Source organism: Hemibagrus wyckioides, linkage group LG27 (assembly GCF_019097595.1).
Source record: "Hemibagrus wyckioides isolate EC202008001 linkage group LG27, SWU_Hwy_1.0, whole genome shotgun sequence".
Classification (NCBI taxonomy): Eukaryota; Metazoa; Chordata; class Actinopteri; order Siluriformes; family Bagridae; genus Hemibagrus; species Hemibagrus wyckioides.
In genome coordinates this window covers 14,061,394-14,078,223 of record NC_080736.1, presented here as the reverse complement: position 1 = coordinate 14,078,223, position 16,830 = coordinate 14,061,394, and positions in this window count along the sequence as shown.

The window sequence follows — 16,830 nt, the reverse complement described above, 5'->3', positions numbered from 1 at the left end:
ATTTTTGAACTTTGATGAAAAAAATCATATTTCATATGAAAATTCATATTTTTGATGACTTTCCTTTGTTTCTCACGAATTTTTGCATTTTAAAGTAAACAAGCACGTTTCATATCATAGTCGACCCCAAACGTGTGAAAAAAGTCAAAGAAAACTGCCCCTTTCAGCTGCACACATGCGTTTGTCTGAAAAACCGCTTTCCCTTGCTCGTAGAGCGCTGAGACTTGCGGAATCGCATTTTCAGCGCCAGAGAAGCACAATGCAGAGAGCACACCGCGCTGAGGCAGGTAACGAACCAGTACTATGAAAAATGATGAAAGATGACTTTGTTAACTGAATTTTCATGGAATGACATAGTTTCCATGTTTCATATGAATTTTTGAACTTTGATGAAAAAAATCATGTTTCATATGAAAATTCATATTTTTGATGACTTTCCTTTGTTTCTCACGAATTTTTGCATTTTAGGGTAAACATTCACGTTTCATATCATAGTCGACCCCAATCATGTGAAAAAAGTCAAAGAAAACTGCCCCTTTCAGATGCACACATGCGTTTGTCTGAAAAACCGCTTTCCCTTGCTCGTAGAGCGCTGAGACTTGCGGAATCGCATTTTCAGCGCCAGAGAAGCACAATGCAGAGAGCACACCGCGCTGAGGCAGGAAACGAGCCAGTTCGATGAAAAATGATGAAAGTTGACTTTGTTAACTGAATTTTCATGGAATAACATAGTTTCCATGTTTCATATGAATTTTTGAACTTTGATGAAAAAAATCATATTTCATATGAAAATTCATATTTTTGATGACTTTCCTTTGTTTCTCATGAGTTTTTGCATTTTAAAGTAAACAAGCACGTTTCATATCATAGTCGACCCCAAACGTGTGAAAAAAGTCAAAGAAAACTGCTCCATTCAGCTGCACACATGCGTTTGTCTGAAAAACCGCTTTCCCTTGCTCGTAGAGCGCTGAGACTTGCGGAATCGCATTTTCAGCGCCAGAGAAGCACAATGCAGAGAGCACACCGCGCTGAGGCAGGAAACGAGCCAGTTCGATGAAAAATGATGAAAGTTGACTTTGTTAGGTGAATTTTCATGGAAAATCACTTTTTCCATGTTTCATATGAATTTTTGAACTTTGATGAAAAAAATCATATTTCATATGAAAATTCATATTTTTGATGACTTTCCTTTGTTTCTCACGAATTTTTGCATTTTAGGGTAAACATTCACGTTTCATATCATAGTCGACCCCAATCATGTGAAAAAAGTCAAAGAAAACTGCCCCTTTCAGCTGCACACATGCGTTTGTCTGAAAAACCGCTTTCCCTTGCTCGTAGAGCGCTGAGACTTGCGGAATCGCATTTTCAGCGCCAGAGAAGCACAATGCAGAGAGCACACCGCGCTGAGGCAGGAAACGAGCCAGTTCGATGAAAAATGATGAAAGATGACTTTGTTAACTGAATTTTCATGGAATAACATAGTTTCCATGTTTCATATGAATTTTTGAACTTTGATGAAAAAAATCATATTTCATATGAAAATTCATATTTTTGTTGACTTTCCTTTGTTTCTCACGAATTTTTGCATTTTAGAGTAAACATTCACGTTTCATATCATAGTCGACCCCAAACATGTGAAAAAAGTCAAAGAAAACTGCCCCATTCAGCTGCACACATGCGTTTGTCTGAAATACCGCTTTCCCTTGCTCGTAGAGCGCTGAGACTTGCGGAATCGCATTTTCAGCGCCAGAGAAGCACAATGCAGAGAGCACACCGCGCTGAGGCAGGAAACGAGCCAATTCGATGAAAAATGATGAAAGATGACTTTGTTAACTGAATTTTCATGGAATAACATAGTTTCCATGTTTCATATGAATTTTTGAACTTTGATGAAAAAAATCATATTTCATATGAAAATTCATATTTTTGATGACTTTCCTTTGTTTCTCATGAGTTTTTGCATTTTAAAGTAAACAAGCACGTTTCATATCATAGTCGACCCCAAACGTGTGAAAAAAGTCAAAGAAAACTGCTCCATTCAGCTGCACACATGCGTTTGTCTGAAAAACCGCTTTCCCTTGCTCGTAGAGCGCTGAGACTTGCGGAATCGCATTTTCAGCGCCAGAGAAGCACAATGCAGAGAGCACACTGCACTGAGGCAGGAAACGAGCCAGTTCGATGAAAAATGATGAAAGTTGACTTTGTTAGGTGAATTTTCATGGAAAATCACTTTTTCCATGTTTCATATGAATTTTTGAACTTTGATGAAAAAAATCATATTTTATATGAAAATTCATATTTTTGATGACTTTCCTTTGTTTCTCACGAATTTTTGCATTTTAGGGTAAACATTCACGTTTCATATCATAGTCGACCCCAATCATGTGAAAAAAGTCAAAGAAAACTGCCCCTTTCAGATGCACACATGCGTTTGTCTGAAAAACCGCTTTCCCTTGCTCGTAGAGCGCTGAGACTTGCGGAATCGCATTTTCAGCGCCAGAGAAGCACAATGCAGAGAGCACACCGCGCTGAGGCAGGAAACGAGCCAGTTCGATGAAAAATGATGAAAGATGACTTTGTTAACTGAATTTTCATGGAATAACATAGTTTCCATGTTTCATATGAATTTTTGAACTTTGATGAAAAAAATCATATTTCATATGAAAATTCATATTTTTGTTGACTTTCCTTTGTTTCTCACGAATTTTTGCATTTTAGAGTAAACATTCACGTTTCATATCATAGTCGACCCCAAACATGTGAAAAAAGTCAAAGAAAACTGCCCCATTCAGCTGCACACATGCGTTTGTCTGAAATACCGCTTTCCCTTGCTCGTAGAGCGCTGAGACTTGCGGAATCGCATTTTCAGCGCCAGAGAAGCACAATGCAGAGAGCACACCGCGCTGAGGCAGGAAACGAGCCAATTCGATGAAAAATGATGAAAGATGACTTTGTTAACTGAATTTTCATGGAATAACATAGTTTCCATGTTTCATATGAATTTTTGAACTTTGATGAAAAAAATCATATTTCATATGAAAATTCATATTTTTGATGACTTTCCTTTGTTTCTCATGAGTTTTTGCATTTTAAAGTAAACAAGCACGTTTCATATCATAGTCGACCCCAAACGTGTGAAAAAAGTCAAAGAAAACTGCCCCATTCAGCTGCACACATGCGTTTGTCTGAAAAACCGCTTTCCCTTGCTCGTAGAGCGCTGAGACTTGCGGAATCGCATTTTCAGCGCCAGAGAAGCACAATGCAGAGAGCACACCGCGCTGAGGCAGGAAACGAGCCAGTTCGATGAAAAATGATGAAAGTTGACTTTGTTCACTGAATTTTCATGGAATAACACCTTTTCCATGTTTCATATGAATTTTTGACCTTTGATGAAAAAAATCATATTTCATATGAAAATTCATATTTTTGTTGACTTTCCTTTGTTTCTCACGAATTTTTGCATTTTAGGGTAAACATTCACGTTTCATATCATAGTCGACCGCAAACATGTGAAAAAAGTCAAAGAAAACTGCCCCATTCAGCTGCACACATGCGTTTGTCTGAAATACCGCTTTCCCTTGCTCGTAGAGCGCTGAGACTTGCGGAATCGCATTTTCAGCGCCAGAGAAGCACAATGCAGAGAGCACACCGCGCTGAGGCAGGAATCGAGCCAATTCGATGAAAAATTATGAAAGATGACTTTGTTAACTGAATTTTCATGCAATAACATAGTTTCCATGTTTCATATGAATTTTTGAACTTTGATGAAAAAAATCATATTTCATATGAAAATTCATATTTTTGATGACTTTCCTTTGTTTCTCATGAGTTTTTGCATTTTAAAGTAAACAAGCACGTTTCATATCATAGTCGACCCCAAACGTGTGAAAAAAGTCAAAGAAAACTGCCCCATTCAGCTGCACACATGCGTTTGTCTGAAAAACCGCTTTCCCTTGCTCGTAGAGCGCTGAGACTTGCGGAATCGCATTTTCAGCGCCAGAGAAGCACAATGCAGAGAGCACACCGCGCTGAGGCAGGAAACGAGCCAGTTCGATGAAAAATGATGAAAGATGACTTTGTTAACTGAATTTTCATGGAATAACATAGTTTCCATGTTTCATATGAATTTTTGAACTTTGATGAAAAAAATCATATTTCATATGAAAATTCATATTTTTGATGACTTTCCTTTGTTTCTCATGAGTTTTTGCATTTTAAAGTAAACAAGCACGTTTCATATCATAGTCGACCCCAAACGTGTGAAAAAAGTCAAAGAAAACTGCCCCATTCAGCTGCACACATGCGTTTGTCTGAAAAACCGCTTTCCCTTGCTCGTAGAGCGCTGAGACTTGCGGAATCGCATTTTCAGCGCCAGAGAAGCACAATGCAGAGAGCACACCGCGCTGAGGCAGGAAACGAGCCAGTTCGATGAAAAATGATGAAAGTTGACTTTGTTAGGTGAATTTTCATGGAAAATCACTTTTTCCATGTTTCATATGAATTTTTGAACTTTGATGAAAAAAATCATATTTCATATGAAAATTCATATTTTTGATGACTTTCCTTTGTTTCTCATGAGTTTTTGCATTTTAAAGTAAACAAGCACGTTTCATATCATATTCGACCCGAAACGTGTGAAAAAAGTCAAAGAAAACTGCCCCATTCAGCTGCACACATGCGTTTGTCTGAAAAACCGCTTTCCCTTGCTCGTAGAGCGCTGAGACTTGCGGAATCGCATTTTCAGCGCCAGAGAAGCACAATGCAGAGAGCACACCGCGCTGAGGCAGGAAACGAGCCAGTTCGATGAAAAATGATGAAAGATGACTTTGTTAACTGAATTTTCATGGAATAACATAGTTTCCATGTTTCATATGAATTTTTGAACTTTGATGAAAAAAATCATATTTCATATGAAAATTCATATTTTTGATGACTTTCCTTTGTTTCTCACGAATTTTTGCATTTTAGGGTAAACATTCACGTTTCATATCATAGTCGACCCCAAACGTGTGAAAAAAGTCAAAGAAAACTGCCCCATTTAGCTGCACACATGCGTTTGTCTGAATAACCGCTTTCCCTTGCTCGTAGAGCGCTGAGACTTGCGGAATCGCATTTTCAGCGCCAGAGAAGCACAATGCAGAGAGCACACCGCGCTGAGGCAGGAAACGAGCCAGTTCGATGAAAAATGATGAAAGTTGACTTTGTTAGGTGAATTTTCATGGAAAATCACTTTTTCCATGTTTCATATGAATTTTTGAACTTTGATGAAAAAAATCATATTTCATATGAAAATTCATATTTTTGATGACTTTCCTTTGTTTCTCATGAGTTTTTGCATTTTAAAGTAAACAAGCACGTTTCATATCATATTCGACCCCAAACGTGTGAAAAAAGTCAAAGAAAACTGCCCCATTCAGCTGCACACATGCGTTTGTCTGAAAAACCGCTTTCCCTTGCTCGTAGAGCGCTGAGACTTGCGGAATCGCATTTTCAGCGCCAGAGAAGCACAATGCAGAGAGCACACCGCGCTGAGGCAGGAAACGAGCCAGTTCGATGAAAAATGATGAAAGATGACTTTGTTAACTGAATTTTCATGGAATAACATAGTTTCCATGTTTCATATGAATTTTTGAACTTTGATGAAAAAAATCATATTTCATATGAAAATTCATATTTTTGATGACTTTCCTTTGTTTCTCATGAGTTTTTGCATTTTAAAGTAAACAAGCACGTTTCATATCATATTCGACCCCAAACGTGTGAAAAAAGTCAAAGAAAACTGCCCCTTCAGATGCACACATGCGTTTGTCTGAAAAACCGCTTTCCCTTGCTCGTAGAGCGCTGAGACTTGCGGAATCGCATTTTCAGCGCCAGAGAAGCACAATGCAGAGAGCACACCGCGCTGAGGCAGGTAACGAACCAGTACTATGAAAAATGATGAAAGATGAATTTGTTAACTGAATTTTCATGGAATGACATAGTTTCCATGTTTCATATGAATTTTTGAACTTTGATGAAAAAAATCATGTTTCATATGAAAATTCATATTTTTGATGACTTTCCTTTGTTTCTCATGAATTTTTGAATTTTAAAGTAAACAAGCACGTTTCATATCATAGTCGACCCCAAACATGTGAAAAAAGTCAAAGAAAACTGCCCCTTTCAGCTGCACACATGCGTTTGTCTGAAAAACCGCTTTCCCTTGCTCGTAGAGCGCTGAGACTTGCGGAATCGCATTTTCAGCGCCAGAGAAGCACAATGCAGAGAGCACACCGCGCTGAGGCAGGAAACGAGCCAGTTCGATGAAAAATGATGAAAGATGACTTTGTTAACTGAATTTTCATGGAATAATATAGTTTCCATGTTTCATATGAATTTTTGAACTTTGATGAAAAAAATCATATTTCATATGAAAATTCATATTTTTGATGACTTTCCTTTGTTTCTCATGAGTTTTTGCATTTTAAAGTAAACAAGCACGTTTCATATCATATTCGACCCCAAACGTGTGAAAAAAGTCAAAGAAAACTGCCCCATTCAGCTGCACACATGCGTTTGTCTGAAAAACCGCTTTCCCTTGCTCGTAGAGCGCTGAGACTTGCGGAATCGCATTTTCAGCGCCAGAGAAGCACAATGCAGAGAGCACACCGCGCTGAGGCAGGAAACGAGCCAGTTCGATGAAAAATGATGAAAGTTGACTTTGTTAGGTGAATTTTCATGGAAAATCACTTTTTCCATGTTTCATATGAATTTTTGAACTTTGATGAAAAAAATCATATTTCATATGAAAATTCATATTTTTGATGACTTTCCTTTGTTTCTCACGAATTTTTGCATTTTAGGGTAAACATTCACGTTTCATATCATAGTCGACCCCAACCATGTGAAAAAAGTCAAAGAAAACTGCCCCTTTCAGCTGCACACATGCGTTTGTCTGAAAAACCGCTTTCCCTTGCTCGTAGAGCGCTGAGACTTGCGGAATCGCATTTCCGCGCCAGAGAAGCACAATGCAGAGAGCACACCGCGCTGAGGCAGGAAACGAGCCAGTTCGATGAAAAATGATGAAAGTTGACTTTGTTAGGTGAATTTTCATGGAAAATCACTTTTTCCATGTTTCATATGAATTTTTGAACTTTGATGAAAAAAATCATATTTTATATGAAAATTCATATTTTTGATGACTTTCCTTTGTTTCTCATGAATTTTTGCATTTTAAAGTAAACAAGCACGTTTCATATCATAGTCGACCCGAAACGTGTGAAAAAAGTCAAAGAAAACTGCCCCATTCAGCTGCACACATGCGTTTGTCTGAAAAACCGCTTTCCCTTGCTCGTAGAGCGCTGAGACTTGCGGAATCGCATTTTCAGCGCCAGAGAAGCACAATGCAGAGAGCACACTGCGCTGAGGCAGGAAACGAGCCAGTTCGATGGAAAATGATGAAAGTTGACTTTGTTCACTGAATTTTCATGGAATAACACCTTTTCCATGTTTCATATGAATTTTTGACCTTTGATGAAAAAAATCATATTTCATATGAAAATTCATATTTTTGTTGACTTTCCTTTGTTTCTCACGAATTTTTGCATTTTAGAGTAAACATTCACGTTTCATATCATAGTCGACCCCAAACATGTGAAAAAAGTCAAAGAAAACTGCCCCATTCAGCTGCACACATGCGTTTGTCTGAAATACCGCTTTCCCTTGCTCGTAGAGCGCTGAGACTTGCGGAATCGCATTTTCAGCGCCAGAGAAGCACAATGCAGAGAGCACACCGCGCTGAGGCAGGAAACGAGCCAATTCGATGAAAAATGATGAAAGATGACTTTGTTAACTGAATTTTCATGGAATAACATAGTTTCCATGTTTCATATGAATTTTTGAACTTTGATGAAAAAAATCATATTTCATATGAAAATTCATATTTTTGATGACTTTCCTTTGTTTCTCATGAGTTTTTGCATTTTAAAGTAAACAAGCACGTTTCATATCATAGTCGACCCCAAACGTGTGAAAAAAGTCAAAGAAAACTGCCCCATTCAGCTGCACACATGCGTTTGTCTGAAAAACCGCTTTCCCTTGCTCGTAGAGCGCTGAGACTTGCGGAATCGCATTTTCAGCGCCAGAGAAGCACAATGCAGAGAGCACACCGCGCTGAGGCAGGAAACGAGCCAGTTCGATGAAAAATGATGAAAGTTGACTTTGTTCACTGAATTTTCATGGAATAACACCTTTTCCATGTTTCATATGAATTTTTGACCTTTGATGAAAAAAATCATATTTCATATGAAAATTCATATTTTTGTTGACTTTCCTTTGTTTCTCACGAATTTTTGCATTTTAGGGTAAACATTCACGTTTCATATCATAGTCGACCGCAAACATGTGAAAAAAGTCAAAGAAAACTGCCCCATTCAGCTGCACACATGCGTTTGTCTGAAATACCGCTTTCCCTTGCTCGTAGAGCGCTGAGACTTGCGGAATCGCATTTTCAGCGCCAGAGAAGCACAATGCAGAGAGCACACCGCGCTGAGGCAGGAATCGAGCCAATTCGATGAAAAATTATGAAAGATGACTTTGTTAACTGAATTTTCATGCAATAACATAGTTTCCATGTTTCATATGAATTTTTGAACTTTGATGAAAAAAATCATATTTCATATGAAAATTCATATTTTTGATGACTTTCCTTTGTTTCTCATGAGTTTTTGCATTTTAAAGTAAACAAGCACGTTTCATATCATAGTCGACCCCAAACGTGTGAAAAAAGTCAAAGAAAACTGCCCCATTCAGCTGCACACATGCGTTTGTCTGAAAAACCGCTTTCCCTTGCTCGTAGAGCGCTGAGACTTGCGGAATCGCATTTTCAGCGCCAGAGAAGCACAATGCAGAGAGCACACCGCGCTGAGGCAGGAAACGAGCCAGTTCGATGAAAAATGATGAAAGATGACTTTGTTAACTGAATTTTCATGGAATAACATAGTTTCCATGTTTCATATGAATTTTTGAACTTTGATGAAAAAAATCATATTTCATATGAAAATTCATATTTTTGATGACTTTCCTTTGTTTCTCATGAGTTTTTGCATTTTAAAGTAAACAAGCACGTTTCATATCATAGTCGACCCCAAACGTGTGAAAAAAGTCAAAGAAAACTGCCCCATTCAGCTGCACACATGCGTTTGTCTGAAAAACCGCTTTCCCTTGCTCGTAGAGCGCTGAGACTTGCGGAATCGCATTTTCAGCGCCAGAGAAGCACAATGCAGAGAGCACACCGCGCTGAGGCAGGAAACGAGCCAGTTCGATGAAAAATGATGAAAGTTGACTTTGTTAGGTGAATTTTCATGGAAAATCACTTTTTCCATGTTTCATATGAATTTTTGAACTTTGATGAAAAAAATCATATTTCATATGAAAATTCATATTTTTGATGACTTTCCTTTGTTTCTCATGAGTTTTTGCATTTTAAAGTAAACAAGCACGTTTCATATCATATTCGACCCGAAACGTGTGAAAAAAGTCAAAGAAAACTGCCCCATTCAGCTGCACACATGCGTTTGTCTGAAAAACCGCTTTCCCTTGCTCGTAGAGCGCTGAGACTTGCGGAATCGCATTTTCAGCGCCAGAGAAGCACAATGCAGAGAGCACACCGCGCTGAGGCAGGAAACGAGCCAGTTCGATGAAAAATGATGAAAGATGACTTTGTTAACTGAATTTTCATGGAATAACATAGTTTCCATGTTTCATATGAATTTTTGAACTTTGATGAAAAAAATCATATTTCATATGAAAATTCATATTTTTGATGACTTTCCTTTGTTTCTCACGAATTTTTGCATTTTAGGGTAAACATTCACGTTTCATATCATAGTCGACCCCAAACGTGTGAAAAAAGTCAAAGAAAACTGCCCCATTTAGCTGCACACATGCGTTTGTCTGAAAAACCGCTTTCCCTTGCTCGTAGAGCGCTGAGACTTGCGGAATCGCATTTTCAGCGCCAGAGAAGCACAATGCAGAGAGCACACCGCGCTGAGGCAGGAAACGAGCCAGTTCGATGAAAAATGATGAAAGTTGACTTTGTTAGGTGAATTTTCATGGAAAATCACTTTTTCCATGTTTCATATGAATTTTTGAACTTTGATGAAAAAAATCATATTTCATATGAAAATTCATATTTTTGATGACTTTCCTTTGTTTCTCATGAGTTTTTGCATTTTAAAGTAAACAAGCACGTTTCATATCATATTCGACCCCAAACGTGTGAAAAAAGTCAAAGAAAACTGCCCCATTCAGCTGCACACATGCGTTTGTCTGAAAAACCGCTTTCCCTTGCTCGTAGAGCGCTGAGACTTGCGGAATCGCATTTTCAGCGCCAGAGAAGCACAATGCAGAGAGCACACCGCGCTGAGGCAGGAAACGAGCCAGTTCGATGAAAAATGATGAAAGATGACTTTGTTAACTGAATTTTCATGGAATAACATAGTTTCCATGTTTCATATGAATTTTTGAACTTTGATGAAAAAAATCATATTTCATATGAAAATTCATATTTTTGATGACTTTCCTTTGTTTCTCATGAATTTTTGCATTTTTGGGTAAACAAGCACGTTTCATATCATATTCGACCCCAAACGTGTGAAAAAAGTCAAAGAAACCTGCCCCTTTCTGCTGCACACATGCGTTTGTCTGAAAAACCGCTTTCCCTTGCTCGTAGAGCGCTGAGACTTGCGGAATCGCATTTTCAGCGCCAGAGAAGCACAATGCAGAGAGCACACCGCGCTGAGGCAGGTAACGAACCAGTACTATGAAAAATGATGAAAGATGAATTTGTTAACTGAATTTTCATGGAATGACATAGTTTCCATGTTTCATATGAATTTTTGAACTTTGATGAAAAAAATCATGTTTCATATGAAAATTCATATTTTTGATGACTTTCCTTTGTTTCTCATGAATTTTTGAATTTTAAAGTAAACAAGCACGTTTCATATCATAGTCGACCCCAAACATGTGAAAAAAGTCAAAGAAAACTGCCCCTTTCAGCTGCACACATGCGTTTGTCTGAAAAACCGCTTTCCCTTGCTCGTAGAGCGCTGAGACTTGCGGAATCGCATTTTCAGCGCCAGAGAAGCACAATGCAGAGAGCACACCGCGCTGAGGCAGGAAACGAGCCAGTTCGATGAAAAATGATGAAAGATGACTTTGTTAACTGAATTTTCATGGAATAATATAGTTTCCATGTTTCATATGAATTTTTGAACTTTGATGAAAAAAATCATATTTCATATGAAAATTCATATTTTTGATGACTTTCCTTTGTTTCTCATGAGTTTTTGCATTTTAAAGTAAACAAGCACGTTTCATATCATAGTCGACCCCAAACGTGTGAAAAAAGTCAAAGAAAACTGCCCCATTCAGCTGCACACATGCGTTTGTCTGAAAAACCGCTTTCCCTTGCTCGTAGAGCGCTGAGACTTGCGGAATCGCATTTTCAGCGCCAGAGAAGCACAATGCAGAGAGCACACCGCGCTGAGGCAGGAAACGAGCCAGTTCGATGAAAAATGATGAAAGTTGACTTTGTTAGGTGAATTTTCATGGAAAATCACTTTTTCCATGTTTCATATGAATTTTTGAACTTTGATGAAAAAAATCATATTTCATATGAAAATTCATATTTTTGATGACTTTCCTTTGTTTCTCACGAATTTTTGCATTTTAGGGTAAACATTCACGTTTCATATCATAGTCGACCCCAACCATGTGAAAAAAGTCAAAGAAAACTGCCCCTTTCAGCTGCACACATGCGTTTGTCTGAAAAACCGCTTTCCCTTGCTCGTAGAGCGCTGAGACTTGCGGAATCGCATTTTCAGCGCCAGAGAAGCACAATGCAGAGAGCACACCGCGCTGAGGCAGGAAACGAGCCAGTTCGATGAAAAATGATGAAAGTTGACTTTGTTAGGTGAATTTTCATGGAAAATCACTTTTTCCATGTTTCATATGAATTTTTGAACTTTGATGAAAAAAATCATATTTCATATGAAAATTCATATTTTTGATGACTTTCCTTTGTTTCTCACGAATTTTTGCATTTTAGGGTAAACATTCACGTTTCATATCATAGTCGACCCCAAACGTGTGAAAAAAGTCAAAGAAAACTGCCCCATTCAGCTGCACACATGCGTTTGTCTGAAAAACCGCTTTCCCTTGCTCGTAGAGCGCTGAGACTTGCGGAATCGCATTTTCAGCGCAAGAGAAGCACAATGCAGAGAGCACACTGCGCTGAGGCAGGAAACGAGCCAGTTCGATGGAAAATGATGAAAGTTGACTTTGTTCACTGAATTTTCATGGAATAACACCTTTTCCATGTTTCATATGAATTTTTGACCTTTGATGAAAAAAATCATATTTCATATGAAAATTCATATTTTTGTTGACTTTCCTTTGTTTCTCACGAATTTTTGCATTTTAGGGTAAACATTCACGTTTCATATCATAGTCGACCCCAAACGTGTGAAAAAAGTCAAAGAAAACTGCCCCATTCAGCTGCACACATGCGTTTGTCTGAAATACCGCTTTCCCTTGCTCGTAGAGCGCTGAGACTTGCGGAATCGCATTTTCAGCGCCAGAGAAGCACAATGCAGAGAGCACACCGCGCTGAGGCAGGAAACGAGCCAGTTCGATGAAAAATGATGAAAGTTGACTTTGTTAACTGAATTTTCATGGAATAACATAGTTTCCATGTTTCATATGAATTTTTGAACTTTGATGAAAAAAATCATATTTCATATGAAAATTCATATTTTTGATGACTTTCCTTTGTTTCTCATGAGTTTTTGCATTTTAAAGTAAACAAGCACGTTTCATATCATAGTCGACCCCAAACGTGTGAAAAAAGTCAAAGAAAACTGCCCCATTCAGCTGCACACATGCGTTTGTCTGAAAAACCGCTTTCCCTTGCTCGTAGAGCGCTGAGACTTGCGGAATCGCATTTTCAGCGCCAGAGAAGCACAATGCAGAGAGCACACCGCGCTGAGGCAGGAAACGAGCCAGTTCGATGAAAAATGATGAAAGTTGACTTTGTTAACTGAATTTTCATGGAATAACACCTTTTCCATGTTTCATATGAATTTTTGAACTTTGATGAAAAAAATCATATTTCATATGAAAATTCATATTTTTGATGACTTTCCTTTGTTTCTCATGAGTTTTTGCATTTTAAAGTAAACAAGCACGTTTCATATCATAGTCGACCCCAAACGTGTGAAAAAAGTCAAAGAAAACTGCCCCATTCAGCTGCACACATGCGTTTGTCTGAAAAACCGCTTTCCCTTGCTCGTAGAGCGCTGAGACTTGCGGAATCGCATTTTCAGCGCCAGAGAAGCACAATGCAGAGAGCACACCGCGCTGAGGCAGGAAACGAGCCAGTTCGATGAAAAATGATGAAAGATGACTTTGTTAACTGAATTTTCATGGAATAACATAGTTTCCATGTTTCATATGAATTTTTGAACTTTGATGAAAAAAATCATATTTCATATGAAAATTCATATTTTTGATGACTTTCCTTTGTTTCTCATGAGTTTTTGCATTTTAAAGTAAACAAGCACGTTTCATATCATAGTCGACCCCAAACGTGTGAAAAAAGTCAAAGAAAACTGCCCCATTCAGCTGCACACATGCGTTTGTCTGAAAAACCGCTTTCCCTTGCTCGTAGAGCGCTGAGACTTGCGGAATCGCATTTTCAGCGCCAGAGAAGCACAATGCAGAGAGCACACCGCGCTGAGGCAGGAAACGAGCCAGTTCGATGAAAAATGATGAAAGTTGACTTTGTTAACTGAATTTTCATGGAAAATCACTTTTTCCATGTTTCATATGAATTTTTGAACTTTGATGAAAAAAATCATATTTCATATGAAAATTCATATTTTTGATGACTTTCCTTTGTTTCTCATGAGTTTTTGCATTTTAAAGTAAACAAGCACGTTTCATATCATAGTCGACCCCAAACGTGTGAAAAAAGTCAAAGAAAACTGCCCCATTCAGCTGCACACATGCGTTTGTCTGAAAAACCGCTTTCCCTTGCTCGTAGAGCGCTGAGACTTGCGGAATCGCATTTTCAGCGCCAGAGAAGCACAATGCAGAGAGCACACCGCGCTGAGGCAGGAAACGAGCCAGTTCGATGAAAAATGATGAAAGATGACTTTGTTAACTGAATTTTCATGGAATAACATAGTTTCCATTGTTTCATATGAATTTTTGAACTTTGATGAAAAAAATCATATTTCATATGAAAATTCATATTTTTGATGACTTTCCTTTGTTTCTCACGAATTTTTGCATTTTAAAGTAAACAAGCACGTTTCATATCATAGTCGACCCCAAACGTGTGAAAAAAGTCAAAGAAAACTGCCCCATTCAGCTGCACACATGCGTTTGTCTGAAAAACCGCTTTCCCTTGCTCGTAGAGCGCTGAGACTTGCGGAATCGCATTTTCAGCGCAAGAGAAGCACAATGCAGAGAGCACACTGCGCTGAGGCAGGAAACGAGCCAGTTCGATGGAAAATGATGAAAGTTGACTTTGTTCACTGAATTTTCATGGAATAACACCTTTTCCATGTTTCATATGAATTTTTGACCTTTGATGAAAAAAATCATATTTCATATGAAAATTCATATTTTTGATGACTTTCCTTTGTTTCTCACGAATTTTTGCATTTTAGGGTAAACATTCACGTTTCATATCATAGTCGACCCCAAACGTGTGAAAAAAGTCAAAGAAAACTGCCCCATTCAGCTGCACACATGCGTTTGTCTGAAAAACCGCTTTCCCTTGCTCGTAGAGCGCTGAGACTTGCGGAATCGCATTTTCAGCGCCAGAGAAGCACAAGGCAGAGAGCACACCGCGCTGAGGCAGGAAACGAGCCAGTTCGATGAAAAATGATGAAAGATGACTTTGTTAACTGAATTTTCATGGAATAACATAGTTTCCATGTTTCATATGAATTTTTGAACTTTGATGAAAAAAATCATATTTCATATGAAAATTCATATTTTTGATGACGTTCCTTTGTTTCTCATGAATTTTTGCATTTTAGGGTAAACATTCACGTTTCATATCATAGTCGACCCCAAACATGTGAAAAAAGTCAAAGAAAACTGCCCCATTCAGCTGCACACATGCGTTTGTCTGAAAAACCGCTTTCCCTTGCTCGTAGAGCGCTGAGACTTGCGGAATCGCATTTTCAGCGCCAGAGAAGCACAATGCAGAGAGCACACCGCGCTGAGGCAGGAAACGAGCCAATTCGATGAAAAATGATGAAAGATGACTTTGTTAACTGAATTTTCATGGAATAACATAGTTTCCATGTTTCATATGAATTTTTGAACTTTGATGAAAAAAATCATATTTCATATGAAAATTCATATTTTTGATGACTTTCCTTTGTTTCTCATGAGTTTTTGCATTTTAAAGTAAACAAGCACGTTTCATATCATAGTCGACCCCAAACGTGTGAAAAAAGTCAAAGAAAACTGCCCCATTCAGCTGCACACATGCGTTTGTCTGAAAAACCGCTTTCCCTTGCTCGTAGAGCGCTGAGACTTGCGGAATCGCATTTTCAGCGCCAGAGAAGCACAATGCAGAGAGCACACCGCGCGGAGGCAGGAAACGAGCCAGTTCGATGAAAAATGATGAAAGATGACTTTGTTAACTGAATTTTCATGGAATAATATAGTTTCCATGTTTCATATGAATTTTTGAACTTTGATGAAAAAAATCATATTTCATATGAAAATTCATATTTTTGATGACTTTCCTTTGTTTCTCATGAGTTTTTGCATTTTAAAGTAAACAAGCACGTTTCATATCATAGTCGACCCCAAACGTGTGAAAAAAGTCAAAGAAAACTGCCCCATTCAGCTGCACACATGCGTTTGTCTGAAAAACCGCTTTCCCTTGCTCGTAGAGCGCTGAGACTTGCGGAATCGCATTTTCAGCGCCAGAGAAGCACAATGCAGAGAGCACACCGCGCTGAGGCAGGAAACGAGCCAGTTCGATGAAAAATGATGAAAGATGACTTTGTTAACTGAATTTTCATGGAATAACATAGTTTCCATGTTTCATATGAATTTTTGAACTTTGATGAAAAAAATCAGATTTTATATGAAAATTCATATTTTTGATGACTTTCCTTTGTTTCTCATGAATTTTTGCATTTTAAAGTAAACAAGCACGTTTCATATCATAGTCGACCCCAAACGTGTGAAAAAAGTCAAAGAAAACTGCCCCTTTCAGCTGCACACATGCGTTTGTCTGAAAAACCGCTTTCCCTTGCTCGTAGAGCGCTGAGACTTGCGGAATCGCATTTTCAGCGCCAGAGAAGCACAATGCAGAGAGCACACCGCGCTGAGGCAGGAAACGAGCCAGTTCGATGAAAAATGATGAAAGATGACTTTGTTAACTGAATTTTCATGGAATAACATAGTTTCCATGTTTCATATGAATTTTTGAACTTTGATGAAAAAAATCATATTTCATATGAAAATTCATATTTTTGATGACTTTCCTTTGTTTCTCACGAATTTTTGCATTTTAAAGTAAACAAGCACGTTTCATATCATAGTCGACCCCAAACGTGTGAAAAAAGTCAAAGAAAACTGCCCCATTCAGCTGCACACATGCGTTTGTCTGAAAAACCGCTTTCCCTTGCTCGTAGAGCGCTGAGACTTGCGGAATCGCATTTTCAGCGCCAGAGAAGCACAATGCAGAGAGCACACCGCGCTGAGGCAGGAAACGAGCCAGTTCGATGGAAAATGATGAAAGTTGACTTTGTT